This window comes from Hylobates moloch, unplaced genomic scaffold (assembly GCF_009828535.3).
Source record: "Hylobates moloch isolate HMO894 unplaced genomic scaffold, HMol_V3 SCAFFOLD_21, whole genome shotgun sequence".
In the NCBI taxonomy this organism is placed as follows: Eukaryota; Metazoa; Chordata; class Mammalia; order Primates; family Hylobatidae; genus Hylobates; species Hylobates moloch.
In genome coordinates this window covers 16141452-16168630 of record NW_026652296.1, presented here as the reverse complement: position 1 = coordinate 16168630, position 27179 = coordinate 16141452, and the positions used below count along the sequence as shown (strand labels likewise).

The following is a 27179-nucleotide window of genomic DNA, read 5'->3' as shown; positions in this document are numbered from 1 at the left end:
TCAGCCTCCCAAGTAGCTGGGATTACAGGCATGCGCCACCATGCCTGGCTAATTTTTGTATTTTTATTTTTGAGACAGAGTCTGGCTGTCACCCAGGCTGGAGTGCAATGGCATGATCTCGGCTCACTGCAACTTCTGCATCCTGGGTTCAAACGATGCTCCTGCCTCCTGAGTAGCTGAGAATACAGGCACCTGCCACCACGCCCAGCCAATTTTTGTATTTTTAGTAGAGATGGGGTTTTGCCATGTTGGCCAGGCTGGTCTCAAACTCCTGTCATGCAGCTGGTTTTGATCAGACGTCCTGTCATGCTTTATTTGGCCATTCACAGTCAATAATAAAAGACTTCTTTAATGGGATAGGTCTCAGTTCATCTGTTTGTCCCATAGGCCTCTGCCCTGCCCGGGAAGCTGCTGGGTACTGGAAGGGTACTAAGGTACTAAGTGGAAGATGTTTTAGGGCACATGAGCAGGAGCAGCAGTTAGACTGAGGGCCCTTCACATGTTAGCATAAGGAGGCCAGTCTCTTACTAGAAGCCCTAGATCAATCCTAGGCAGTTCATTCAATTTATTTAAAGAGGCCTCCTGTCTTTGGCTGTGGTTCTGCAGAGCTTTTGGGCCCTCTGTGTGCTGCAGGTATGGGATAGAGGAGCTGGCTGGCACAGGACCTTCAGTGGATCCCTTAATTTTTTGGCCCTTCTGAATCTTCTCGACGCCTGCCTTCAAGTCCAGAGCCTCCCTGGGGTCCCACACCATTCCTTGTCTCTCATTTCCAATGGTGCTTTCTTGTCCTTGTGCTCCAAACTTCAGCTTCTGTTGTCATACCTCTCTGAACTTTTTCTATCTTCCGGAAATTATTGGAAATGAAATCCCTTGTTCTCTAATGATCCTTCCTTCAGCAAGAAGGCCCAATTTGTAGTTCAGAAGACGTGGTGCATTTTACAAAAAGTATGTTAATGTTTTACCATAGACTGGACTAAGTAGAGTGTGTGTGTGTGTGTGTGTGTGTGTGTGTGTGTGTGTGTTTAGAAAATATTTATTGAGTTTCCTATTTTATGCCAGGCACTCTTCTAGGCGCTTGGGATAGATGTATTCAGTGAACCAGGGAGACATACTGTTGACCTTGTGGCGCTTACAGTCTGGTGGGAAACACATGGAACGTGTACTTATAAAATGTTAAGAGAAGAGACATAGGAGTACCATGAGACCAGTACAGCAGGGGGAGCTAACGTGGCTCAGAGGAAAGGGCGCCCTAGGGAAGTGACATTTAATCTGAAATCTGATGGCTGAATAGGAGTTAACCAAAGTAAGAGGGAAGAGCCCTTCAAATTTGTATTTCAAAGTGCAGTAGCAAGTGAGAGTCTGAAACCAATAGAGAGTAGCAAGTGAGAGTCTCAAACCTTCTCCTGTTGGAGCACCAGGCTGTACTACCTCAGGATAGTCCCTTGCCTTCTCTGGATCTGGCATTCCTCACCCCTAAAATGAGGAGACCACATGCTCTTTTCAGCTGCAAAAATCAATGAGTCCAAGACTGTTTAAAGTTAAGGTCACTGTTTAAGTGAAGGTCCATCTCTCCCAAAACAGCTGTAGTTGGAAACTTATCTCAAGCTGGTGGGAAGTGGTTTGAAAAAAGGCAGGGAGGGGACAGTGTGATATCCTGTGAACCCATCCAGTTTCTAGCGACATAATCACTGGAGTCAGGCTTCTCTTCTCCTTCCGGCTCTCCTTCAGACACACCAAATCAGCATTTCAAAGGGGACCACAAAGTGGATCCTCAGGACACCAAACCCTGAAGAAAAAGCAGCCACGTGTACTCCAAAACCAAAAAAATACGTTGAGCAATGTCTTAGTCATCTTTTGTGAGTTTGATTCCCCACCCCCCAAAAATGACTTAAGTTTCTGATTTCAAAACACTGTGTGTGTGTGTGGTTTTTTTTTGTTTTTTTTGTTTTTTTTGTTTTTTTTTTGAGACAGATTATCATTCTGTCACCCAAGCTGGAATGCTGTGGCATGATCTCAGCTCACTGCAACCTCTGCCTCCCAGGTTCAAGCAATTCTCCTGCCTCAGCCTCCTGAGTAGCTGGGAGCCTCCTGAGTAGCTGGGACTATAGGTGTGCACCACCACGCCCAGCTAATTTTTTTGTGTTTTTTTAGTAGAGATGGGGTTTCACCATGTTGGCCAGGCTGGTCTCGAACTCCTGACCTCAAGTGATCTGCCCGCCTCAGCCTCCCAAAGTGCTGGGATTACAGGCATCAGCCACCGCGTTTGACCAAGAACATTGTTTTAAGTGTAAGTGTGGTTCCTTCTCTGGGGCCTTACACCAGGATTATGGTGAGACGACGTATTGTTCTCCTTCCTTTTTTCCTGTTCTTCTGTATTTTCTTATCTTTTTACAATAAGCATTATGATTATAATTGGAAAGAAAATCTACTTTTATTCGTAAATCTCAATCAATATACTTCTCAATTAATTGTCTAGAAAAAATATGGACCTTCTAACTGCATGGCATAGTGAATAAGTGAGTTGGAAATGGTATATGACAGCTGAAACCTGCCTTTGATAGGGTGATGAGCGACTGCACCGTATAGCAGCTGTGTGGACTAGAAAGTGGGTAGTGGTGGCCAGATTTTTTTTATTCGTATACTCCTTCAACAGATATCCATCAGTTGCTAGCTAATATAGTTTGGATATCTAACTATATTGATGGATAGCTGTTGGATGTCATGTTGAAATGTGAACCCCAGTATTGGAAGTGGGGCCTGGTGGGAGGTGTGTGGGTTATGGGTACAGATCTCTCATAAATGGCGTGATCCCCTCCCTGCTGTAATGAGTGAGTTCTTGTTTGGTTAGTTCAAGTGAGAACTGGTTATTTTTTAATAAAAAAAAAATTATTTTGGCCAGGCATGGTGGCTCATGCCTGTAATCCCAGCACTTTGGGGGCCCAAGCTGGGCGGATCATGAGGTCAGGAGATAGAGACCATCCTGGTTAACACGGTGAAACTCCATCTCTACTAAACATATAAAAAAATTAGCCAGGTGTGGTGGTGGGCGCCTGTAGTCCCAGTTACTCGGGAGACTGAGGCAGGAGAATGGTGTGAACCTTGGAGGCGGAGCTTGTAGTGAGCCGAGATTGTGCCACTGCACTCCAGCCTGAGACTCCCATCTCAAAAAAAAAAAAAAAAAAATGCAAGGGACTACATGTGTGCACCACCACGCCCAGCTAATTTTTGTATTTTTAGTAGAGACGGTGTTTCACCATGTTGGCCAGGCTGGTCTTGAACTCCTGACCTCAGGTGATCTGCCTGCCTTGGCCTCCCAAAGTGCTGGGATTACAGGTGTCAGCCACCGTGCCTGGCCCTGGTTGTTTAAAGAACCTGGCACTTCTCCCTCTCACACTTGCTCCCCGTCTTGCCATGCAACATTCTGGCTCTCCTTTCCCTCTTACCATGTCTAAAAGCTTCCTAAGGCCTCACCAGAAGCAGATGCTGGTGCCATGCTTCTTATACAGTCTGCAGAACCGTGAGTCAAATAAACCTCTTTTCTTCATAAATTATTCAGCCTCAGGTATTCCTTTATAGCAATGCAAATGGACTAACACTGTGCCCGAACAAATTAATCAGTCTGTGCCTGTGATTTTCTCATGTGTCAGGCAGGGATAATAATTATACCTACCTCATAGAGATCCTTATGGGATTAAATGAGGTAATTTATATAAAGCAGTTAGAATACGACCGGGCACGGTGGCTCACACCTGTAATCCCAACACTTTGGGAGGCCAAGGCAGGCAGATCACTTGAGATCAGGAGTTCAAAACCAGCCTGGGCATATGGCGAGACCCCCGTCTCTACAACATAAATAAATAAAATAAACAGAATATTACCTGGCATATGGTAAATATCCAATAATAGTTTTGGGGTTTGTTTATGGATTTCCTTATTTTAATAAGTATCTCATAATATGTACAAAATGCTGCTAAATTAGACACAGATCTTTTCCTTAAAAAGTTAGGATTCTGGCAGAGAAAAAAGACCTGCCCCCAAATAAATATGTGTCAACGGAGAAAAGGGTATGTTTCTTAAGAGAGAAACAGAGAATACTAAGGAAATTCAGAGGAAGGAGAGACCCCTTCTAAACTGGGGGTAGAGGGTGGAATTAAACAGCCAAAGTTTCCTTCATCCTCAAACAGAGCTGATACTGCTGTCTGTGAAAAACAGCCAAGTTTCCTGAAGGGAAGCCCTTTAGGAGGTGGTAGTGCAAGGGGGTTGTGGATTGAGGACTGGCACCACGCGGTCCCTAGTTAGAGCGCAGGCTCTGCCCCTTGCTCCCGTGAGCCTTTGAGCAGGTTGGTCGGCTCACCATGCATCTGTTGCTACAGCTGTAAGATGTGAATATTAATAATGCCTCCTGCACCTGATTATTGTGAGGATGACATGAAGTGGTGTTTATAGAGTGCTCAGCGCACAGCTTGGCCCAAGCCCACATAAGTGTGTCCAGTATTGTCAGTTATAAGAAGAAATGAATGTGCCAGTGTTGCTATGGTTTTGTCTTCCGGGATTCTGTCACAGACATAGAATTACTCAGTTCACAAGGGAAGTGATACAGAGTACATGTTGTTGAAGAAAATGATGTTGTTTTTATGAATGGGCTCCTTACTATTATTTTTATTCAAGTAACAAAACATGATTCAAAGCACCCATCTCAAGCGCCCAGCCTCATTTCCTGACGCCTACTCAGGCTTCTGGAATAAAGGCTCAGCCAAACAATAGCCCTGACCTCCAGTCCCTCCAAACTGAGTGTTGCTGCTGAGAACAGGCCTGACAGCTCTGGGTGGGCTTTTGTTCATTACTCATCCTGACATTCTGGAGAAATACAGGACCCTTTTGACTTCCCGACCAATCTTTGACTTTATTTCATTGTCACATCACCATTAGGGCAAAGGATGATGAAATGGTCAGAATTAGACAAGAAGTATTCAAGTATTTTTCAATGTATAGTATGTGCCAGGCACATAACCCACACAGGAACCTTGGAGAGTAAGGCTATTATTCTCATTTTACACTGGGAAACCAAGGCACAGCAAGAAGGTCTAGGGACTAGAAGGAAGCCCAGATCTCTCTGAGCTGTGAACGGCTGCTCGCTGTGGGTTACCAGGCTGGTGTTTTTTTTGTTTTTTGTTGTGTTTTTTTTTTTTTTTTTTTTAAAGACGGAGTCTCACTGTGTCGCCCAAGCTGGAGTGCAGTGGTGCGATCTCGGCTCACTGCAACCTCCGCCTCCCGGGTTCAAGCAATTCTTCTGCCTCAGCGTCCCAAGTAGCTGGGACTACAGGCACACGCCACCATGCCTGACAAACTTTTTTTGTATTTTAGTACAGACGGGGTTTCACCGTGTTGCCCAAGCTAGTCTCAAACTCCTGAGCTCAGGCAATCCACCCACCTCAGCCTCCTAACGTGCTGGGATTACAGGCATGAGCCACTGCGCCCGGCCAGGCTGTTGTGGTTTTTATTCCACAGCAGTCCTATGTCACATTGTTGAAAAGCCTTCAGATTGGCAAACTCCCTCCTAATATAGCCTGTTTTCTTGGGTGTTTTCTGATAAGCATCTGTGTTTTCTGAGAACTAATAAAAATTCTTGTTAAACCACAAACTACCACAGCCTCTTCCTTACCTGTAGAGAGCCACTTTCCCAGTAGAGCTCTGGTCCTACCTTCCCATCACCATCAAAGTGGCATTGAAACAGATCAGATCTGCTCCTTTTGAGAGTTAGCTGGAGCCCAGTCTTGCTTCAGGCCACACAGGATTTGGGTAGCAAAGCAAGGAGAGCAGCGTCTCTGACCTAGTGGCCTGAGTGTTTCTTTTCCCAGGCTGGCGGCGGCAACCATTTTGAGAAATGGCATTGGCATTGGCATGTGTGTGGCATGTGTGCTGACCTAGCTAGGAGTTGAGGCTTCATTTCTAATTCTGTCCCTTTCGTTTTGAGCTGTGTGACCTTGGGCATGTCACCTAACTTCTCTGTATATGTCTTTTTTTTTTTTTTTTTTGAGATGGAGTCTCGCTCTGTTGCCCAGGCTGGAGTGCAGTGGCGTGATCTCGGCTCACTGCAAGCTCCTCCTCCCGGGTTCACGCCATTCTCCTGCCTCAGCCTCCCAAGTAGCTGGGACTACAGGCGCCCACCACCATGCCCGGCTAATTTTTTTGTATTTTTAGTAGAGACAGGGTTTCACCATGTTAGCCAGGATGGTCTCGATCTCCTGACATTGTGGTCCATCCACCTCGGCCTCCTAAAGTGCTGGGATTACAGGCGTGAGCCACCACGCTCAGCCTGTATACGTCTTCTTATCCAGGAAGGAAAGATTAATAATGTAGCCTCATAGCACTTATCTAATTCTCCTAAGGATATTATGAGAATCAAATGAGATGATGTACAATGAGAGCACACATTTATTCAATACTTAGTATGTACCAAATACTTTCAGTTTCCTTACATGTGTTTTTTAATTCTCACAATCCTAAAACAGAGGCACTAGTATCCCACTTGACAGTTAAAAAAACTGAAGTTCAGAGAAATTAAGTCACACAGGACTCAGATCCACATCTGTGGCTCCCAAATGATGTTCCCAACCACTATGCATGTCACCTTGCTTCCCATTGTACACGAAAGTAGAGAGATGTTCTTTGTCTTTACCATCAAGCACTCTCTAAATGCAAGAAATGATCTCTGGTAACCACTGCTGTTCCATGTTGGTCCCTAAGGACACTTACAGCCTCTTACTTATTTGTCTTATCTTGTAGTTTATGCTGCTGCTTTGCGTGTCCCTAAGGACTTGTTCAGTGAATTCTTTTGGTTTTACTCCCAGAGAATCTGTTCATCTCCTTCATAAAGGGGGTTAAAGGTGCCCAGCTGAGCCTGGCATCTTGGGCAGTGGCCTCTACTTCTCCAGGGTTCTTCCTTCCCTCAAGCATAGAGTTGGGTAGCTTGTAGTAAAATGCTCTAGAATGCATTTGTTGATAAGCTCCCCAGTCACTGATTTTTAGTCATTGAATCTCAGAAGTGGAAAGCACCAAAGCCAGCATTTTGTTGATAGGGAAACTGAGGTCCAGAGAGGGATGTGACTTGCTTGAGGTCATTCATTCAGTTGAAGCCCTGACCAAGACCGGAACCCAGTTCCCCAGGGGACAGACCAGTGCTGTTTCCAAGCCTTCCCCGGGGGCACACATCACCTCCCCTACATGAAGGACAAACTCATGTACTGTGCCCAGCATGTACCTAGGAGACCTGGGAGAAATGAAACAACTTGGAAAATTGGGCAGGAAGAAAGAGATGGGTGTGGGGTGGGGTGAAGATCTCCACCATAACTAGTATATTATATACCAAAGAAAGGAATTAAACACACGGGAAAGCAGACAACCCACTAAGAAGCAAAGGAATTTACCCAGGAACCCTGGCTCAGTGAGTGGATAGGAAGCCTTTTGTCACTAAAGCTGCAGGGTTGAAAATTGAAGGAAGGATGTTAGGCAAGCGTGGTGGCCTGGGATGCAGTTACAACCCCCTGGCTCATTGTCCAAAGGAAATGGATCTCTCCTGTGGACAGAGAGGTGGAAACTGAGCGAGTGAGTTGTGTGGTTGACATCATCAGGCTGAGCATTGGATTACAACAAATGGGGACTTACTTGGCCAGAGACATGGGAAACACCCACTAAAACCTCAAAGTGCTTTTCATTTAGGAGACACGGGGAAGAGACAGAGAGGAGGGTAAAGTGAGAATCCTGCCTGCACCACAGGTCTGGACTGCTAACCTTGAATCCTGGTTTCTTAAATTCTGCCTCTGCTTCTGACTGAGGACCACTGGATTTTGAGGAAACTTTGGTCTTGTAAGTAGAACTTTACTCTCCTCCCCTGCCCAACACCCCCACGGAGAAGCAGAGCTTGGAGGCAGAGCTCTCTGGAGAACTTGCTTTCCAGCCTGTTGGCCACAAAATGTCTATTTTTATATAATGATATATGTGAGCTTGCTCTGAAAATTATGGCCTTGTCTGAAACTGCCTAAGGCTAGTCGGAGCCTCAAGTCTTACAGATGGGCTCCATTCAGATGCTGTGTCATTTTTACCCAAAGAACTTTGACAGAGTATTCAGAGCTTTAAAAGCAGCTCCTTGCTCCAAATATAGGTGAAGAAATAAATCTTCCCTAAGAAATTCGTGTTTGTAAAATGCTTCCTTTTTTTCTGATTACAAAGATGGTATAATAATTTTTAAACATTCTAGAAAGAAAAGTCTCTGCAAGTAGTGAAAATTCCCTATTATCTTCCCCCTCAGGAATATGATTGTTGTGTTAAATTTCAGTTACAGATATGGTCAGACTTCATGAATTTATCACATATAAACCCAGTGCTGCAGGAGCTGTGTGGAAAACTCCAAGATGGAAAGGGGTTGGAAATCTTTAACCTTGGGTTTGCGATCTTTTTATTGCTTCCTTTTAAAAATTTGCTGTTTATGCCTGGAATATAAACAGGACATGTAAGCCCTTAGGCGTTTTATTTGTTGGTGTCTGTTTTCAGGGTTTGAAACTAAGCAAGCTACTCTGTAGAGAGGAAAAGAGGGGGCCCTTGTTGTACCCAGGTCCCTTACTTGGTGGGTCCCTGAACTGAGGGTTCCTAGGTGGCTTGAGATGGCTTGCAGTGTGTGGGAGCACACCTCCCCTGATAGCAGGTTAAGTATATTTGAAAAGTTACAGCTAACGGGAAGATTTCAGCTTAAACAAAAAGCCACCATATATTAGAAGGGTCACCCAAGGAAACTGTCACCTTGGGCAAGTGTTTCACACTCTCTGGGTCTTGTTTCTTCATTTGTACCTAATGAGGGGACAAAACTAGATGATCTCTGTATTTCCAAATTCAGTATGAAATGAACTGCCCATATTTCTTTTCCCTTTGTGTTGGGCCCTTATCGCTTTAGGAGCAAAGTACCCTAGGTTTTCAGTTTCCCAGCGTAGCTAAAAATGGGTGCCTGTAGGACAGTTAAAAGAAGACATAAAACAGGCAACATTAAGTTACTTCTGAGTTTTTATGGGTCTTTTTCAGGTTAGGTGTTCTTGAAGAAAGAGAAAGAAAAAGTCTCAGTGGTAAGTGTATGTGCACACGCATACACTAGCACGTACGCTTGGGGAGACAGGAAAGAAGGAATTGGCATTACTGAGTATCTTTTAAGCACTAGGCCCTATGTTATGCTCAACCCTTTACAGAGCGCTAGATGGTCAGTATTATTCCCTAACCCCATTGACTGAGGACAACCATCTACTTATATGTTCTCATATTATCCTGAACTAAACTGTATTTACATAATTACTGGCATAATTTCAATTCCCCATGTCTCCACTAGACCATCTGCACCTTCTCTGCATGTCTGTCTAGCCCATCACTATGCCCCATTGCCTAGTAGAAAGCCTGGCACATAGGTACAAAGGAGACACAACTTAATTTAAACTTAAAGCCCGCCATCCTAGTTCCTAGTTTGGCAAGAAAGAGGGAGAAGAAGGGGGAAAATCCCTCTATTTGCCCCTCTTTCATCATTTAACATAGACCCACCCTCTCCTGCCACAAGGGAAGGATAGCCACAGCCAGAGTGCAAAAAAAAAAAAAAAAAAAAAAAAGCAAAAGACGTCAGATCTTGAATTTTGAGTTTCCAAGGTGCCAGGTCTTGACAAATTAAGGTTTTTGTTTTGGTTTGGTTTTGTTTGTTTTGTTTTCTTTAAGGGCATCAGAGACCCTAATCCTCAGGAAGTTGTGGTATTTAGAAACTATTTGTTTGAATTAAGGTCCTAGTTAACAGGAGGGTTCTCAAAGGCCCTTGGCACTTCTTTTTTTTTTTTTTTTTTTTTTGAGACGGAGTCTCGCTCTGTCTCCCAGGCTGGAGTGCAGTGGTGCAATCTTGGCTCACTGCAGCCTCCGCCTCCCATTTTTGTTCAAGGGATTCTCCTGCCTCAGCCTCTCGAGTAGCTGGGATTACAGGCGCCTGCCACCACACCCGGCTAATTTTTGTATTTTTAGTAGAGATGGGGTCTCTTGGCACTTCTAAAGCTGCAGTCTTCCCCAGCATTTCATCCCATGAAGGTGGACTGTTGCTGCCATGGACCCACCCATGGGCATGGGCAGTGGGAAGGCCAGGATATCCTCTGCTTCATCCCAGCCCCGCGGGGATCTTGAGATTTGGGGTAATCAAAAAAGGCATCCTTTTTCCTAAGGTGGTGGTGAGAAGGTGATGTTCTGGAAGGAAGGTGCCTAGACTTTGTGGTCCCTGCTAGGAGGTGGAGAGTGGAAATGTGGAATGCCTCACACTCCTCAACTAGGTAGGCCTTCATGTACCAGATGAGGGTGGCTTTCAGTTCTTGTTTTGTGTGTCAAAGTCACTCCTGTTATCAGTGTGCGTTTCCTGATCTCTCCCACCTCAGTCACTCCCGGCAGTGAGTTTAGGGCATCTTGGGAGTGGAGGTAGGTTGTGGAAAAGATGTGTCCAGAGATCTTACTTGGCTTTGGTATCTTCCTGAAATAAATGTCACACACAGGGCTGGGCATCTTGCATATGCTGACTTCTCTTAATCTTCACAGCAATGATGTGAGGCAGCGATCATCTCCATTTTACGTCTAAGAAAGGCACAGAGAGGTGCAGTGGATTGCCCAGAGTCTCACAGCTGGCAGGGGATAGAGCTTTAGTTCCCAATGAGAACTGGCTGTCCCTGAAGCCCTTGAATATCTCACCATACTGCCATGCCTTTTTCATATCACCTCCCTGGATCTCAGTTGCTCCATCTGTTAAATGATGACAAGTGAACGCTAGTCAGAAGTCAGAGTGGTGTTTTGGTTTTAATTTGAATGCCTTTAGGCAGGTGTGTTCTCCAGTTCATTACGATTTGCGCATTCGCCTGCCCCATCACTTGTGCCCTCTAGTCTCCTGCCTGGCCCCTGGCCCCTGTGGGAATTTGCAGCCCTGCATCTGGTTGGTGTCCACCGTTTCTTTCAATTTAGACAATCTAGAGTGCAGTGAGAAACTGGAAAGGGGTAGCAGGAGCTCTAGAGTTCAGTGAGAAATTGGAAAGGGACAGCAGGTGAGAGCTCTGCTTTCACTACCACCTAGCTGGGAGATCCTGGACCCATCACCTCACCTTATAGAACCTACTTATCTTTCTGTCAAGTGGGGGGTCACAGTCATACTGACCTCAGAGGGGTGCCATGCGGATGAAATGAGATAGGGCTCATAAAGCACTTAGTTGGTACAAAAATACATGCTTAGGATTAGCTGCTGTCAATTTCCAGAAAGAGAATGTCAGCCAATGTATACAGGCATCTGCCCCCTCAGACATAGGATGACATTTGCATGAGGAACCAGAAGTTATCTTTGAACTCATCATTTTGAAACCCCTGTGATGGACCCTGGAGCTCCCATGTTGGCTCTTCAAACCAAGCCTCAGCATTGTTTCCTGTCACCCAGTCAAGTGGTGCTGAACCTCAAATCAGCCAGCCAGTGCTGAGGCCAAAAGCAGAAGCGGGTGCTATTCTCTTGGGACCAGAGGACCCTGGCCCAGCCACTTAAGGAAGAAGCTGGTAGCAGGTGCTGGGTGTGACAGACAAGAAGCTGAACTGGCCCAATTAACTCTGCCAAGTGCTTTCACGAGGGGCCAGAAGCAATTCCTAAGTGGAGACCGAGGTGGAAAATCTAAAGTTCTGGGAAACAGGTTATTAATCATGACCCTAGGCTGAGCTCACTACCTCCTGGAAATCCTTCAGAAATGTCTTAGGAAAACTTGGAGTACTGCTCCTTCAAAGAGTGGTTTCTTTGGAAGTTGCCGTGGGCTCCTATGCTGACTGATTATGAATTGCAGATTAGAACACATAATGCATCCGCTCTTACTGGAGGAAGCTGCATTTCCTAAAAGAAATCTCTTTAATCTTTCAAGAAATTACAGGCTTTAGCTTGACTCTTCAGAACTGAATAATGGCCCTTCATGGCACTGAAGAAAGTATTTGGTGTATTCTTAATATGTCCCAGGGACCTAGGTCAGTTACTGTTTTAGTACTTTATCAGTGTGGTCTTTAACATTCCATAAATGTACACTGAAGGCCTGTTAGTACTAAGCACTGGGCTAGAGGACCAGCGTAAAGACACTGCCTCTGGTCTTGTAGAATTCTCTGTGCATCAAGGGAAGGTAGGCAGAGGAGTGAATAATTTTAATGGCACGTGAAAAGTACTGCAAAAGAAATATGCACAAGTGCTACAAAACACCAGACACTGGATCAGCATCTTGTGGAGGTCCTGATCTTGCGCTGGGTTGATTCCTTCTGCTCTCTCCCTACAGTTCCTGACTCTGGGAGCTTTGCCAGCATTTGCACTAGGGAGCAACTGAGAGCTGCCCCTGCTGAAGCACTCACTTCTGGCACCTTCCTATCCCCTGTGGCTTCAGAGGGGCGGAAAGAACACTTCCTCACAAAAATGTATGGGCCCCACCTGAGAGGGCCCTGAATCTGAAGTCCAAAGTTATAGTAAGGAAACAGAGGGATGGGTGACTTTTGTAGTCTAAAATCACCACTGATTTTCCGTTGGTTTGTTTTTATAACATTTATTGTGGATTTTTTTTTTCTGATTGCAAAATTAGAATATGTTCAAGGGAAGAAAAGCTAGATAGTACAGAAAAACATACTTAAAATAAATCATCACTCAGTGATTTCACTTCTCTGTTTTTGAATAAGGGCCTGTCTCCCAATCCCCCCACCCACATACCGCTGTATTTCAAGTTTAGCTCTAATTTTAATTTCTCCCTGGGCAAAGTCTCATGTTTGTTTGCATATCTCAAAGGTGCTTGTGTTCTGGGCTCCAATCACTACTATCTGCAACTGGTTAGAGCCTGCGGCCATCATTTGTACTTTCCTGGATGTGTGAGTAGATTCATCTACTGCTAAGAACCCTTTATGTGTTAGGCATCATGCAAGGTGCTGTGGGGAATGTCAAGGTAAATAAGACTTTGAGGTTGCTCACAGCCAGATAGGAAAAAAAGACTCAGATAACATGAACACATTGTGAAAACGTGCCCCAAGATGGGTACAGAGTCCTGTAGAAAGCCTAAGAGATTGGAGGAGCAGTAGCGTTTGAGCTGAGCCTTCAATAAATTTTTCACGTATTTAGCCAATATTTGTTGAGAACTTAATATCCGTCAGGCACTGGGCAAGGTGATAGGTGGATGATGTTAAATATAACAGGCATGGCCTTTACCTGCATGAAGTTTACAAGCACAAATGGTGGTGTTAAGAAGTCAATAAGCAGGGGGAGTGAAAGAGGAGAATGTGGCTGGGGTCTTCCTTGGAGAGTGTGGCTGGGGTCTTCCTTGAAAAGGTGGTATTTAAACTGAGAAGAGGGCTGGGCGCGGTGGCTCATGCCTGTAATCCCAACACTTTGGGAGGCCAAGGTGGGTGGATCACCTGAGGTCAGGATTTCAAGATCAGCCTGGCCAACATGGCGAAACCCCGACTGTACTAAAAAAATACAAAAATTAGCTGGGTGCAGTGGCATGCGCCTATAGTCCCAACTACTTGGGAGGCTGAGGCGGAAGAATTGCTTCAACTTGGGAGGCAGAGGTTGCAGTGAGCTGAGATCGTGCCATTGCACTCCAGCCTGGGTGACAGAGTGAGACTCCATTTAAAAAAAAAAAAAAACAAAACAAAACTGAGAAGAGGAGTCAGTTATACCAAGAGTAAAGGAGGGAGAGGGAGTAAAGAAGGGTGCTAGATTATTCCTTCCTTTGCTCATTATTGATTCTAAAAATCTCACTTATTTTCTGTATTCCGTTTCCTTTCTACTGGAGAATATTCTTGGGGTCTGTGAATGGTAAACTTGCCCAGTCTTTGTTTGAAAATGTCTTTTGCCCTCACACTTGATATGTTAGCTAGATATAGAATTTTTTGCATAGCATGTGTAATGAATGTGAAAGTTATACATGCCTCTTTAAAAGTTTTCAATCAAAACAGAAATAGATAATGTACAAAGTGAAAGTCATTTCTTTTCTCACAATTTCTCAAAAGAGAAGAATTTTTTTCAAGAGAGAAGTTTTCCAGGGGGAACCATTGGTTACAGTTTGCCCTTTTCTATGTATACTGAAAATTGTTTAAAGTGTAAAGTATGTATACTTTTAAAAAATGTGCAGGTACACAAATGCTGTACTTTTTTTTTTTCTAAACATAAATAATCATGTTCACATTTGAGCAGGACACAGTAGTTCACACCTGTAATCTCAGCTACTCAGGTGGCTGAGAGTGGATGATTGCTTGAGGCCAGGAGTTTGAGGCTACAGTGAGCTATGATCGCACCAGTACACTCCAGCCTGGGGACAGAGTGAGACCTTGTCTCTTAAAATTAAAAAAAAAAAAAAAGTAAAGTTCTTTTTTTAATTAAAAAATGATAATATATGCAATTTTACAATATACTTTTTAACAATCAAGCATGTACTTTATTCCGTATCAGTACAATGAAATCTCCTTCATTCTTTGAAATAGCTGTATAGTTTCTCATGGTATTGATACACCATAATTTAACTATTTTTCTATTAATAGACATTTAAGTTGTTTTCGCCTCTTGGTTTTGCTACTGTACAATGTTTCACTGAGTATTTTTTTACTTAGATAAATATATCTGTAGTATAAATTCCTGGACATTTCAAGAATGTGATGTTTCCAGGAATTTGACCCCAAAGGGTATGTATACACATTTAACAAGTTAATAGATATTGTCAACTTGTCTTCCCAAAAGATTGTTTCAATTTATAATCCCAGAGTATGTCTGGCTCTAATTTTTGTTTTTCTTCTCGTTCCTTAGAATTCCTGTACTGATTAGTCAACAGTGGAAAATCTGAAGAGATGCAAGCAGGAAAAAGAAATTAAACCAGGTAGGTAGTGGCACTGTTCATACTCTACTGCCAGAGCAGCACACATTTTTGCCTGAATATCTTTATTTCTGGTTGAAGGAAGAAAATACGTAAGTTCCAAACGAAATTAGTGGGAGGTTTTGACCTTATGAAGAAAAGGCAGGATGGCTCTTTTCAGAAGTTATATGCATAACAGCATGCTGCAATTTCATAGTCAAGATTCCATTTTCAGGCAGTTTTTTTTTTAATAGCATCAGAAAGACAGTTTACCTTTGGTGGCTTAAGAGGGGATGGGTTTCCCAGCCATGTACTTAAGCTTAAGCAGGTGGAATCATACACAGGAGTTACTAGCAACATTGGGCCTGGTGCCAGCTTTCCTCTCCACCAAGTGTTTGCTGTAAAGCTGTTTTTCACAAAGACCAGGGCACATTATGGGAATTTTCATTTTAATGCTGTAATAGGGGAGCAAAAGCAAGCAAAACCCAACCCAAAGAAATGGGTTCGGCCCAGTAGTCTGGTGAGGAGGGATGAAGATGCAGTCCCTCCAGCTGAGAACAAATTGCCATTCACAGAGCACAGGTGGCCCGCCTGGCAGTATGGCCACCTTGGGTCAGTGTCCATAGTTTATGATATCTAAATGTTTCAGGCATAAGTTAATAATTTTAAACTCAGGGTAACATAATAATCGACTTTTTACCTAAAGCAGCAGTATTTATCAACAAATCTGGTGAATTTCTTTGAATCGTCAAGTTGGAAGTACCGGGTCCACAGAGATCTTTTCACCCACCAGGCATCTTTTCACCTACCAGGCATCCATCGGCATCCATGGATGTAGTTGTTAAGGTATCAGAATTGAAGGCTATTCTAGATTGGCCTACACCCACCTGGACGTTCTCCATAGCTGGAATTGTCACAAAGAGGCTAAAGAGCCTGGGGATGAGTGCATCGCTCTGAAGAGCTTGCCGAATCCACTGTGCATCTGTCCGTAAGCTAAGGATGGTGTGAGGGCTGAAAGCTGCATGGGAGAGACAAGGTCTTGTGATTTTCTCTCTCTTCAGCACTGTAGGGGGCACAGTGCAGCTGTGTCTGATGCAGCTCAGTTTAGACTCCTGCCTCAGCCAAGAAAAGATTTTTTCATTTTTACATTAATTTAGCAGATATTTATGGAGCATCTTCTATAAATTGGACACCAGATAACAAAGCAAAAGTGGCACAGTCCTTGCCCTCAGGAAGCGTATGGGTCTGGCCGACAGTAGACTAATAGCAGTAGTCTGCGGTAGGTCCAGAGGGCTAGTGGGCGGAGGGCGCTGAGGCTTGAAAGGTATGCAGGAGATGACTTGGAGAAGAGTGGATGGGGACAGGCTGGGGGCTTGCGGAGCAGCACAGCGAAGGCCTGGAGGCTCGGGGGGAGCAGCACTCCATGGAAATTCCATGGGCCAAACGCAGTGCAGAGGGGGTGCCCTGGCTGGAGTTGAGTCTGGAGGTGGCCATGAATGAATCTGAACTTTATCCTGATGGCTCTGAATGGAAAGTCATGGAGGGTTTTAAGCAGGGGAGAGTTGTGAGTCAGGCTTAGGAAGGAGACTGTCTAGCTCCAGTTTGGGTAAGGGACTGAGAGAGTTCTAAGGGACTGAGAGAGTTCAGCACTTTGCCTGGCCCACTCTCATCACCTCTCTTCTTAGCGCCTGTGCTCCTCCTTCCCTTGGACCTTCAAGAAGGCAGAGGACAGGGCCTGAAGTCTGAGATAAGATAGCCTTCTTGGGGAGAAAAGAGGAAGTGGTGCTGGGTGGGTGGATGGGGGCACCCAGTGTAAAGCAGAGCATACAGGTGGCCTTGGACAAGTCACTTCACACCTGTGAGCTTCAGTTTCCTTATCTATTAAATGAAGATAATAAGTATTACTCTTCTTTTTTCTCATCTCATGAGATACCATCATGATATCTCAAAATATCATGGATATTTTACATGCCCAGCTAGGGTTTCCAGAGAAATCTCTCTGTTTTGTTTGCCATGTAAGGATTTGTTGAAATCCTCAAGCACATATTAAGTGCGTCCTGTCGCTGCAGCTTATCGCCTGGGATGAGAGCAGTGAAGAAGCCCTATCCTCAGGATCAGTCTCACAGCTCCCTCTCCCTGCAGCCAAGAAGGACCAGTCTACAGAGGGGAGAGAGCAAACACTGACTGAAGGCCAGGTGTGTGCTTGGCAACACCCACAGACAAAAGAGTGCTTGGGCAAAGCTGCTAGAACTATTATTTAAGCCATGTGCCAGACATGATAAGCACTTACATCCTTCTCAGCCTCATTTAGTTTGATCTTATGAAGTACATATATATTATCTCCATTTGATAGATGAGGAAACCGAGACTCAAAGAGGTGGAACTGTTTGCTGGTACTGACACAATTAGGAAGAAGGAGAAGGGCCGGAGTCTCGAGTCTGTGCTCTCTGACTTCTGTGTGTAGCGCCTGCCATTCTGCTGGTGCTCCTTCAGACCTTTCAGACAGTGCAGAGGACACAGAGGAATCAAGGGACGGCTGTTCTCTTACAAACCTTGAAAATCCTGTACAGAGCCCTCAGACAACCAAAACGTGGTCCAGAACTGAATCCTGGGGCCAGCATGCCCATTTAGCACTTCTCTCAATCAGCCCTTTTCCCCAGGTGCATTAAACAGGGCAGCTGCCTTCCCACCATATGGGCAAACTGCGTGGCAGCTACGAGTGTGCCTGCTCATCTCCCAGGCTACTTTCCTTTGCACCTCAGCAAGGAGGGCAGGCCATGCATCCAAGGAAGCACATAGTTATTCCTTCTGCCAGAAGGCCACCCCCTAATCTGGTTTACCATGGACACTGAAGTCACTCCCTGTCTCCTGGCCATGAGGAAAACTCCTTTGAGAGGAGCCTCTGAAGCCAGTGGAGAGAGTAAAAAGTGAGAATCCTGCCTGGCTGAACAAGATCTCTAATGCCTAGTTCTGGAAAGAGTTGAGGCTATGTCCACACCAAGCCATTTGAAGAATCTGCCCAGTAGAATCAATATTGTCAAAATGTCCATACTACCCAAAGCGATCTACAGAACTAATTCCATTCCTATCAAAATTCCAATGGCATTGCTTACAGAAATAGAACAAATAATCCTAAAATTTCTATGGAACCATGAAAGACCCCAAATTACTAAGGCAATCTTGAGCAAGAAGATTTAAGTTGGAGGCATCACACAACCTGATTTCAAACATTATAGGCTGGACATGGTGACTCACACCTGTAATTCCAGCACTTTGGGAGGCTGAGGCGGGAGGATTGCTTAAGCTCAGGAGTTCGAGACCAATCTGGGCAACATAGTGAAACCCTGTTTCTATAAAAGAAAAAGAAATCTAAAGTAACTGGGCATGGTGGCATGCACCTGTAGTCCCAGCTACTCAGGAGGCCAAGGTGGGAGGATCCCTTGAGCCCAAGCATCGCATCGAGGCTGCAGTGAGCCGTGATCATGCCACTGTACTCCAGCCTGGCTGACAGAGTGAGATCATGTCTCAAAAAAAAAAATATGATGCTATAGTAATCAACACACACACACACACAGAGGACTATTATTCAGCCTTAAAAAAGAAAATCCTGACATTTGCAAAAACATGGTTGAACCTGGAGGACATTGTGCTAAGTGAAATAGGGCAGACACAGAAAGACAAATACTATAGGATCTCAGTTATATGTGGAATCTAAAAGTGTTGAACTAAGAGAGAGTAGAAGGGTGGTTTCCAGAGAGAGTAAAAGGGTTGTTGGGGAAATGGGGAGATGTTGATCAAAGGGTACAAACTTGCAGTTATAAGATGAATAAATTTTGGCGACCTAATGTACAGCATGGTAATTACAGTTAATAATACGGTATTGTATACTTGAAATTTGCTAAGAGAGTAGATCTTAAGTATTCTCACCACAAAAAGTAACTGTGTGAGATGGTGGATATGTTAATTAGCTTGATTGTGATAATCATGTCACAGTGTGAATATATAAAATTTTTATTTGTCATTTATACCTTAATAAAACTGAAAAAAATTTAAAGAATCTGCCCAGGTCACAGGAAGCCATCAGTCATACCCTGAGCTATTGTGTGAGCTCAAAGAATATGGTTTATAGCATATGGTTGAGTGCTCTTGTGCCAACGCTGGGCTAAACCTTTACATCCAGTGTCTAATTAGGTAGTTTCTGTTATTATCCATGTTTTACCAAGGAGGAAACTGAGGCTTTTGGAGATTACATCATTTGGCCAATGTACCAGAGCTGGAAAGTTGCATAACCAAGATTTCACTTGAGCTTTTTTTAGCTCCACATCTTCTATTTTTTCAGTTACACCAAAACGACTTCTTGAATTTAGCTTTGCTTTTCTGATAATAGTAACCACCACCCTTTATTGAGCTCTTGTCATGTGAGCCAGGCATTATACATCCATTATTTCCAATCCCAATAGAACCTTACAAGTCAAGTATCATTGTCCCCGTTTCACAGATGAAGAACCTGAGGTTCAGAGAAGTCAGGAATTTTGCCTCACAGCTTTCGTCTGAGACTAGAGTGAGCTCTCAACTATCATCCTGTACTTCCTTCATTCCTTACCTTTTCAGGTTCCTAGGAGGAACGGACTCAAAAAAATTATGCATGAATTTCCTTTAATTTCACAACAACCCTAAGGGTTGGGGGTTGGTATCTCTGTTTTACAAAAGAAGAAACTGAGGCTCAGAGATGTTAAGTGATTTGCTCAGCATTATACAGCTAGCAATTGGTGGAGCCCCGATTCATACAGGCTATGACCCATAGCTTACTTGCCTTCCCTATTCCCACCCCTCACCCCTTTTCAGCTCTGTCTCCTTGCAATGGGGGCAGAAAATCCAGCCTTTATTTCTCTAGGTCCTAGTAGTCCTGGGAGTCTGGGGGATTTCCAGCTCCTTTGAATTCCCTCTTTTGGCCTCTACTCTGCCTCCAGCACCTCTCTTAAGAGTCCTTTTCACTGTTGTCATAGCAAGGGTCTCATCTGGAGGGAAGCTGCCTTGAGGTTGGAACTGTTTGGGTGCTTATCAGCAAGGCTTCAGGGCCTTGCCATAGCAACTTTCCAAGCCACACATCTTGTGACCTGTTCTGACTCAGGGCCCCTGGGAATCCCCTGGGTGCAGATGTTTGCAGTGACTAGGATGCAGCAGTCGGCTCCCAGGACTCTTTTTCTGGCCAAGGCCATTTTAGGAAGGCTTCTGTTCCAGCTGTGCTGGGAGAGTCGAGGTCCAGAGCCTCCAGACCTTAAGAATGCAGGGTTATGTGATGTCTAGAGCTGGAGTTTTCAGCCAGGGGCTTATGGGTTAAGAGCCCCCTGTAATCATAGGTATGGTTACACGCACACGCAGAGAATATATACTTTTCTGGGCAAAGTATCTGTAGCTTCCCTCAAACTCTCAAATGTGTCTGTGACCCTTAAAGTTTAAGAACACTGGTCTAGAGAGAACCCAAAGTGTTGTGGGCCACTGTGCTCCCTTGGCCACCAGCCTCTCAGATGCCAGAATCTCGAGAGAGCACACCAAGCCTCTAGTGTTTCTGCTTAGGCATGAACTGGGATACAGTATCAAATATTGCTGAAGTTCACAATTATAACTATAAATGTACAGCTGTGCTTTGGGATGCCCCAAGTACTTTTATTTATTTATTTATTTATTTTGAGATGGAGTTTCGCTCTGTTGCCCAGGCTGGGGTGCAGTGGCATGATCTCGGCTCACGGCAACCTCTGCCTCCTGGGTTCAAGCAATTCTTCTGTCTCAGCCTCCTGAGTAGCTGGGATCACAGGCATGCACCACCATGCCCGGCTAATTTTGTATTTTTAGTAGAGATGGGGTTTCACCATGTTGGTAAAGCTGGTCTCGAACTCCTGACCTCGTGATCCGCCCGCCTTGGCCTCCCAAAGTGCTGGGATTACAGGTGTGAACCACCGTGCCTGGCGTGCCAAGTACTTTTTATGCTGTAAAAGTACAACTGTCCTGTGGATGCCCCAAGTACAACCACAAAAATGCATGCCCAGCACCCCAAACATGTCAACATGTTTGAACATAGTATGTTCACCCCATAAGTGGTAGCCATTTTTTTATTTTATTAAATTTTAAATAAATTAATTTTAAACACATTTTTGTTTTGTTTTACTCTTATCATTGTTATTATTTATTTGGTCAGGAGCCAGGAATCAGATGGTTATTTGGTCACTGAGTGATTAAAATCTGTATGTCAGGAGCTGTGCTATATTTCAAAGATACAGTGACAAACAAGAAAGGCAGGGTACCTACCCTCTTGGAATCAGTTGGAATGGCAGATAATGAACAAATGTATCAGCATCATGCCTGGCTCACGGGACATTTCTGTGTGTATTTGTCGAATGACTGTTGAATGAATTTCGACTGCGTTCATTATTAGGAAGAAGTCAAGGTGCTGCAGGTGGCAGACAAGGAAACTTCATCTCTTCTGGTGGGTCAGGGAAGAGGAAGAGGGACTCAGGCTAAGGGGCCTACGCCCCAGGCCGCCAGGAGTTACACCGGACTGTTCACAGGGGGCTGGCATTCCCACGAAGACTCAGTATCTGGAGGTGTGGGGTGGAGGGCTGGAATACTGAACAACCAAGGGCTTAGGAACCTTGAGTAAATGATGTTAATGTGGGCCAGAGGTACGGATGACATCTACACTCTGCTCAAGTAGTGATGGTCCCTGGCTTGCAAACATGTTGCTCTTCCAGGTTCCAAGGGAGGCTGTTGTTCAACCGGTATTTACCTATGTAGCAAGTTCTGGGTTCGGAACCCTACTTCTGTCAGGAGGCAGGAAGGATGGAAGGACATCCCTCCTGCAGCTGGAGATGGCAGAGCCCCAGCCGCTGCTGGCAGTGGCCGTGGACACACAGTGCAGTGTCTGAGCAGTGTGTGCAGAGACTCCCTCACTGTCCGAAGGGCTTCACTCACCCTACACTAGTGAGAAGCCTCTGAATATTGGCATGGAAGGGAAGCATTCACATATTCAGGGTAAAATCAAACTCAGAGCAAAATTTAAAGTCTGCTCCTGCCCCTCCAGACCCTGAAAGGCCCCAGTGACTGTCATTCCACTCACCTCCTCTCCCACTCACCACTCCCCAGCCCCACGGCCTATTAGTCTTTCTGGGCAGCAGGCTCCCCTTGCCTCTTGCATGCTGTGCCCTCTGCCTCGCATACTTAGATGTATATGCAGAAGTGTTTCTAAACTCTTCTGTCTCATCATGTGTGTGGGCTGTGATACCCAACCATCAGTAACAGCAGCTGATGAGGACAGGGATCATTAGCTAGAGAGCACACCCTCAGTCTCTCCACACAGCATTATTAGAATAATAATAATCTTCCACAAGTCCCCCCACCCAGCATTATTAGAATAATAATAATCCCCCACCAGGTCCCCCCACCCGGCATTATTAGAATAATAATAATTCCCCACCAGGTCCCCCCACCCGGCATTATTAGAATAATAGTAATCCCCCACCAGATCCCCCCACCTGGCTTTATTAGAATTACTATGAGAAACTATCCTGTAGTGATTCTGGTAATTGTGATTTGTGCCCCCCTACTACCACTGGTTAAGAATTACGGGTTTATGAACTGAGCTCCCTAACTAAACCATGGACTTCCCTCAGGGGCACAATGGTATCTTACTGTTTTTGTATCTGTGGCATCTAGTCCCAAGCCTAGAATACACTGAGGGATCAGTAAAATTTTTCTGAAGGAATGGATGAATACTATAGAGATAATATCTTGCTTATTTTCATTCTCCACAGTGTATTTTGGAGATGCATTTTATAGAATTCTAGAGGAACTAGAATTGACACAAACTCTCTTCAACCCATGAAAGTCTGTGCTTCCATGGAGGTCTCTGGAAAGCAGCAGAACAGTCCAGCTGGATCACTGCTTGGTGGCCGGGCATGCTGGGTCCTCCCTGGGCCTCCTGCTGTGGATGTATGATCTAAACTTGCTGAGGCTCAGCTACGCAGCAAGGTTCTCAGAGAGTGGCAGTCTCCATCCTACTGTGAAAGGAGGGGCAGTTTTCCAAGGACTTCCTTGCTTTCCTGCCCTTCCTTCAGAGCTAGAAGGCTCTTACCTCCCTTACCCCAGAGCTAGAAGTAACATTAGAGATTGCTTCAGTTATCCACTTCTGCGTAATCCATCACCCCTGTTACTCAGTGGTTTAAAACAACAGCAGTAGTTTCTTATATCTCATGGTTTCTGTGGGTCAGGAATTTGGGAACAGCTTGGCTGGACAGTTCTGGCTTGGATCTTTTATGCAGTTGCAGTTAGATGGTGGCTGGAACTGGAGCAGCTTGGGGCCAGCACTGCTGGAGGCTGGCCGGCTGCTGCTCTTTCCTGGCCGTCTCAGGACCTCTCCCCTGTGTTTACTTCGTAGAGCCTGTTTGGGCTTCCTCACAGCATGGCCACCTCAGATTTCCCATATGCAGCTCAATGCTCTAGAGGCAGGTGTCCCCAGAGAGAGCTAGGTGAAAGCTGTATAACCCTTTATAGCCTCATCTTGGAGGTGACACAAAATCATTTTTGTTGCATTCTATTCGTTAGAGGTCACTAAGGCCAGCTTATTGGGGGAAATTGAAATTAAACTCTACCTCCCGAGAGGAGGAATGCCAGATAATTTGCAGACATGTTTCAGAACCACCACAGAGATACCCAGTTTCCCCTTCATTCCACACTTGAGACTCCCGAGGTTTGAGGGGAAGAGCCTTGTCCAGAGGTGCCCAGCCTGGCATGGGCAGACCTGGAGTGTGACCCAGCCCCTAGGCCTTTGGCAGGCTTGCCAGGAAGTGATCTCACTTTCCCTTCCTTCCCGTCCCCTCACAGTAAGATAGAGACTGCCACTCTCTGGGAACCTTGCTGTGTAGTTGAGCCTCAGCAAGTTTGATAATACAGACACAGCAGGAGGCCTGGGGAGGACCCAGCATGCCCGGCCACCAGGCAGTGATGCAGCTGGACTGTTCTGCAGCTTTCCAGAGACCTCCATGGAAGCACAGACTTTCATGGGTTGAAGAGAGTTTGTGTCACAATTTCAGTCCCTAGCCCTGGCCCTACGTGAAGTAGTAACACCACCCTGCCAGTAGGATATAGCTGCTGAGGAGGTAAGAGTTTTAAAAAATTCATACCCCAAAATAATTATTTTTACTGTTGCTGTGAAGTTAGATACCAAAGAGTAGAATGTGGTGGTAGAATCAAGATAGTCAACCCAACATCACTGAAAAGATTCTGAAGGTTTGTATCCAGCTGAATATCCAAAACAGGATGTTGCTTAAGCGTGGGTAAAATGTATCTGGGTGTATGTTTTAGACAGCCTTGTAGAATGTTTTCCAGGGACTTGCTTACTTTCTTGCCCTTCCTTAAGAAATGCCTTATTATGAAGCTGGGGGCAGGGGAAAAAGAAGGTCAGAAAAAGGAATGGGTACTTTTCAGTAAATCCATACTACATGCCAGGCATAATACTAATTCATTCCCCTGCTTTATAGCCTAATAGCACAGGCTCCATCTGGCTCCACACTCCTTGAGTATATGGCCTTGGGCAAGCTCCCTAGCCTCGCTGAGTTTCAGCTGCCTCTTTTGTACTACGGGATAATGATACTTTCTGTCATAGAGTTGCTATAAAGTTAAATGCTTGTAAGATGCTTAGCACAGTCTGGCATGCAGTAAGAAAGAACTGTATAACAGGCCAGGCACTGTGGCTCAAGCCTGTAGTCCCAGCACTTTAGGAGGCTGAGGCGGGCGGATCACAAGGTCAAGAGATCGAGACCATCCTGGCCAACATGGTGAAACTCTGTCTCTACTAAAAACACAAAAATTAGCTGGGCATGGTGGCGCACGCCTATAGTCCCAGCTACTTGGGAGGTTGAAGCAGGATAATCGCTTGAACCTGGGAGGCAGAGGTTGCAGTGAGCCAAGATTGTGCTGCTGCACTCCAGCCTAGTGACAGAGCGAGACTCCATCTCAAAAAAAAAACAAAAACAAACAAACAAAAAACTGTATAACTGTTGGCTTCAATTAATCCCCACAGCCACTTTTTAAGACAGGTGTGAGCCCTCCCATTTTATAGAAGGGGTGTCTGCAGTCAGGTGAGGTGCCCAGCACCGTGTGCCACTGTAGGGACAGCAGCTGAGACTCTGAAGTCTTTGTGGCGTCCACCACACCACATTAGCCTCCGGGCAGCTCTGCCAGGGCTTTCCTGACATGCAGTAGTTGGGGGCAGAGGAACTCAGGAGGCTTCGTGCCCTACAGGAGCCCCATGTCAGGTCCTAGAGCAAGAACATTTGAAAAACCAAGGCCAGGAATCCACTTATCCACTTAGGAGGCTCTATAGGGAGCAGGGTTACAGAGAATGTTGTACACAGAGGAAATAGTCTAGTAAAGGCTTTGAGGTCAGGAATTAAATGAGGTTTGAGGATTTAAAGAGAGGCCCAGTGTGACCAGAGCAAAATGGACCAAGAAGAGAGCAGAAATGAGACAAAGGCTCACCTGCAGAGGCAGGCAGGGCCAGGTCAATGCAGGACTTCAGGCATCAGGAGAGTGGATTTCACTAGATGTGAAATAGAAAAGCATCAGGTTGAACGAAGCAGGGAAATTCCAGTGATCCAATTTCCATTTTGAGAACGTTACCCTGCCTGCCATATAGAAAATAGACGCTGGGCTAGGGGTGAGAGAGACACAGGACTCTGGTCAGGGTCTCTGCCGAGAGTCCTGGTGAGACATCCTGGAGCCTGGGTGGTGCATGTGGAGGAGAGAGGTCAGCAGATTCAAGCTCTGTTTTGCAGGTAGAAACAAAAGGACGAGGCTGGGCACTGTTGCTCATGCCTGTAATCCCAGCTCTTTGGGAGGCCGAGGTGGGAGGATTGTTTGAGGCCAGGAATTTAAGACTAGGCTGGGCAGCATTGTGAGACCCTGTCTCTACAAAAACATTAAAAAAAAGAAAAAAGAAATGACAGGACTTGGTAAAGAATTGTCCATGGGTGGTGAAGAAGAAGCAAGGTCAGGGATGGTCCCGGGTTTCCAGCTGGGCAGATGGCGGTGCCCTTGCTCAGCTGGGAAGGCCAGGGTGAGCAGGCTGGTGGCTTGACGTCTGAAGCTTGCAGTGCTGGTGGGATAGCCAAATGACATGCTCAATAGGCTGAGTCACAAATCTAGAGCTCTTAAGAGAGGGTTGCGCCTCTTTGAGGGTCACCAACATAGATTATTTCAGGGAAAGGATAAGAGCCCCTAGGGAGCAAACAGAAGAGACTGGCGTCCTAACACAGAGGTCCCGGCAGTAGCAGGTGCCTGTGCAGAGTGGTTGGAGGGAGGCCCAAAGGGTGTGGTGTCTGAAAGTCCCATGAAGAGAATGGTCCGAGAAGAAATGAATTGGAAGAGGAGGACAGAAAGGTGTCCCTGGGGATAGGCAGCGTAGAAGTCACTCAGGACCTTGTCTGACTCCAGCACCCTGACCTTCCCTTCCTGTCACTGCCTGCATCCAGGCCTGCTTGAATCTAGACCTGGCAGTTGCAGAGGCCAAGGCCCGGCCTCTCTGCCTCTAAACAAAGCCTCACCCAGGGCCACTCTTTGAATGGCAACAGGCACTGCCCAGGCAGGTGACAGGCTCTTCTCTGGTGACCTTGTGCTGGATGTGCCCCTAAGGCGCTGGGTAGGGCTTTGCAGACAGCCCCAGGCAGGCCACACATGGATAGAACCAGCAGCCCTCCCTTTGCCCAGGTTCTTGGAATGTTCTCAGTTTGGGGCCCTGAGTTTTCTGTTGGCCTCAGTGCCTCTCTTTTCTGGCTTTCCATCACAGAGAGAAGCCGCTACCCTTGAAATGTGATGAATGCCTGTTCAGTAGGCCCTGGCATTTCTGTTTCCACGGCCCTTTCGTCCCTCAGAGAAGTCTTAGAGACCGTTTTGCCCACCCCTGATAAAACTTCTCCCATGAGACCAAGTCCCACTTCTGTGCTTCATGTCTTCTGCAAAAGTCTGTTTGCTTTTTGTATGGTTTCTGCAAATATTGAATTTTTGAAAAAGAAAAAAAAACAGGAAATGACCTTTCTAGTATATTTGGAAAACAATTTGGAGCTTGTAATGGAATCTGCCTGAGCAATGAGGACTAATAGCTGCAGACTTGGAACAGACCATGTAGCTCTTGGCAGAGCCTGGGGCCTCTTCAGTTTACAGAGCTGGGGGAGTATTAGAAACCCACGGGAGAAGTGGCTTCCTGTGGGGAAATGCCCAGAGCAGGCACCTGCA

At 45.5% G+C, this 27179-nt stretch overlaps 1 protein-coding gene across 3 annotated transcripts in view; it reads left to right on the top strand.

Moving 5' to 3' along the window:
* The window catches only part of PKIG (cAMP-dependent protein kinase inhibitor gamma), an 89363-nt gene that overhangs the window by 44927 nt on the left and 17257 nt on the right, over window positions 1-27179 (top strand). For 2 of the 3 annotated variants that reach the window (XM_032143312.2, XM_032143315.2), the window contains exon 2: window positions 14849-14918. The gene's annotated coding sequence lies outside the window, so the exon portion shown is untranslated. Of the gene's footprint in view, window positions 1-7719; window positions 7867-14848; window positions 14919-27179 lie in introns of all 3 variants that reach the window. The other variant, XM_032143314.2, reaches the window with a different exon arrangement.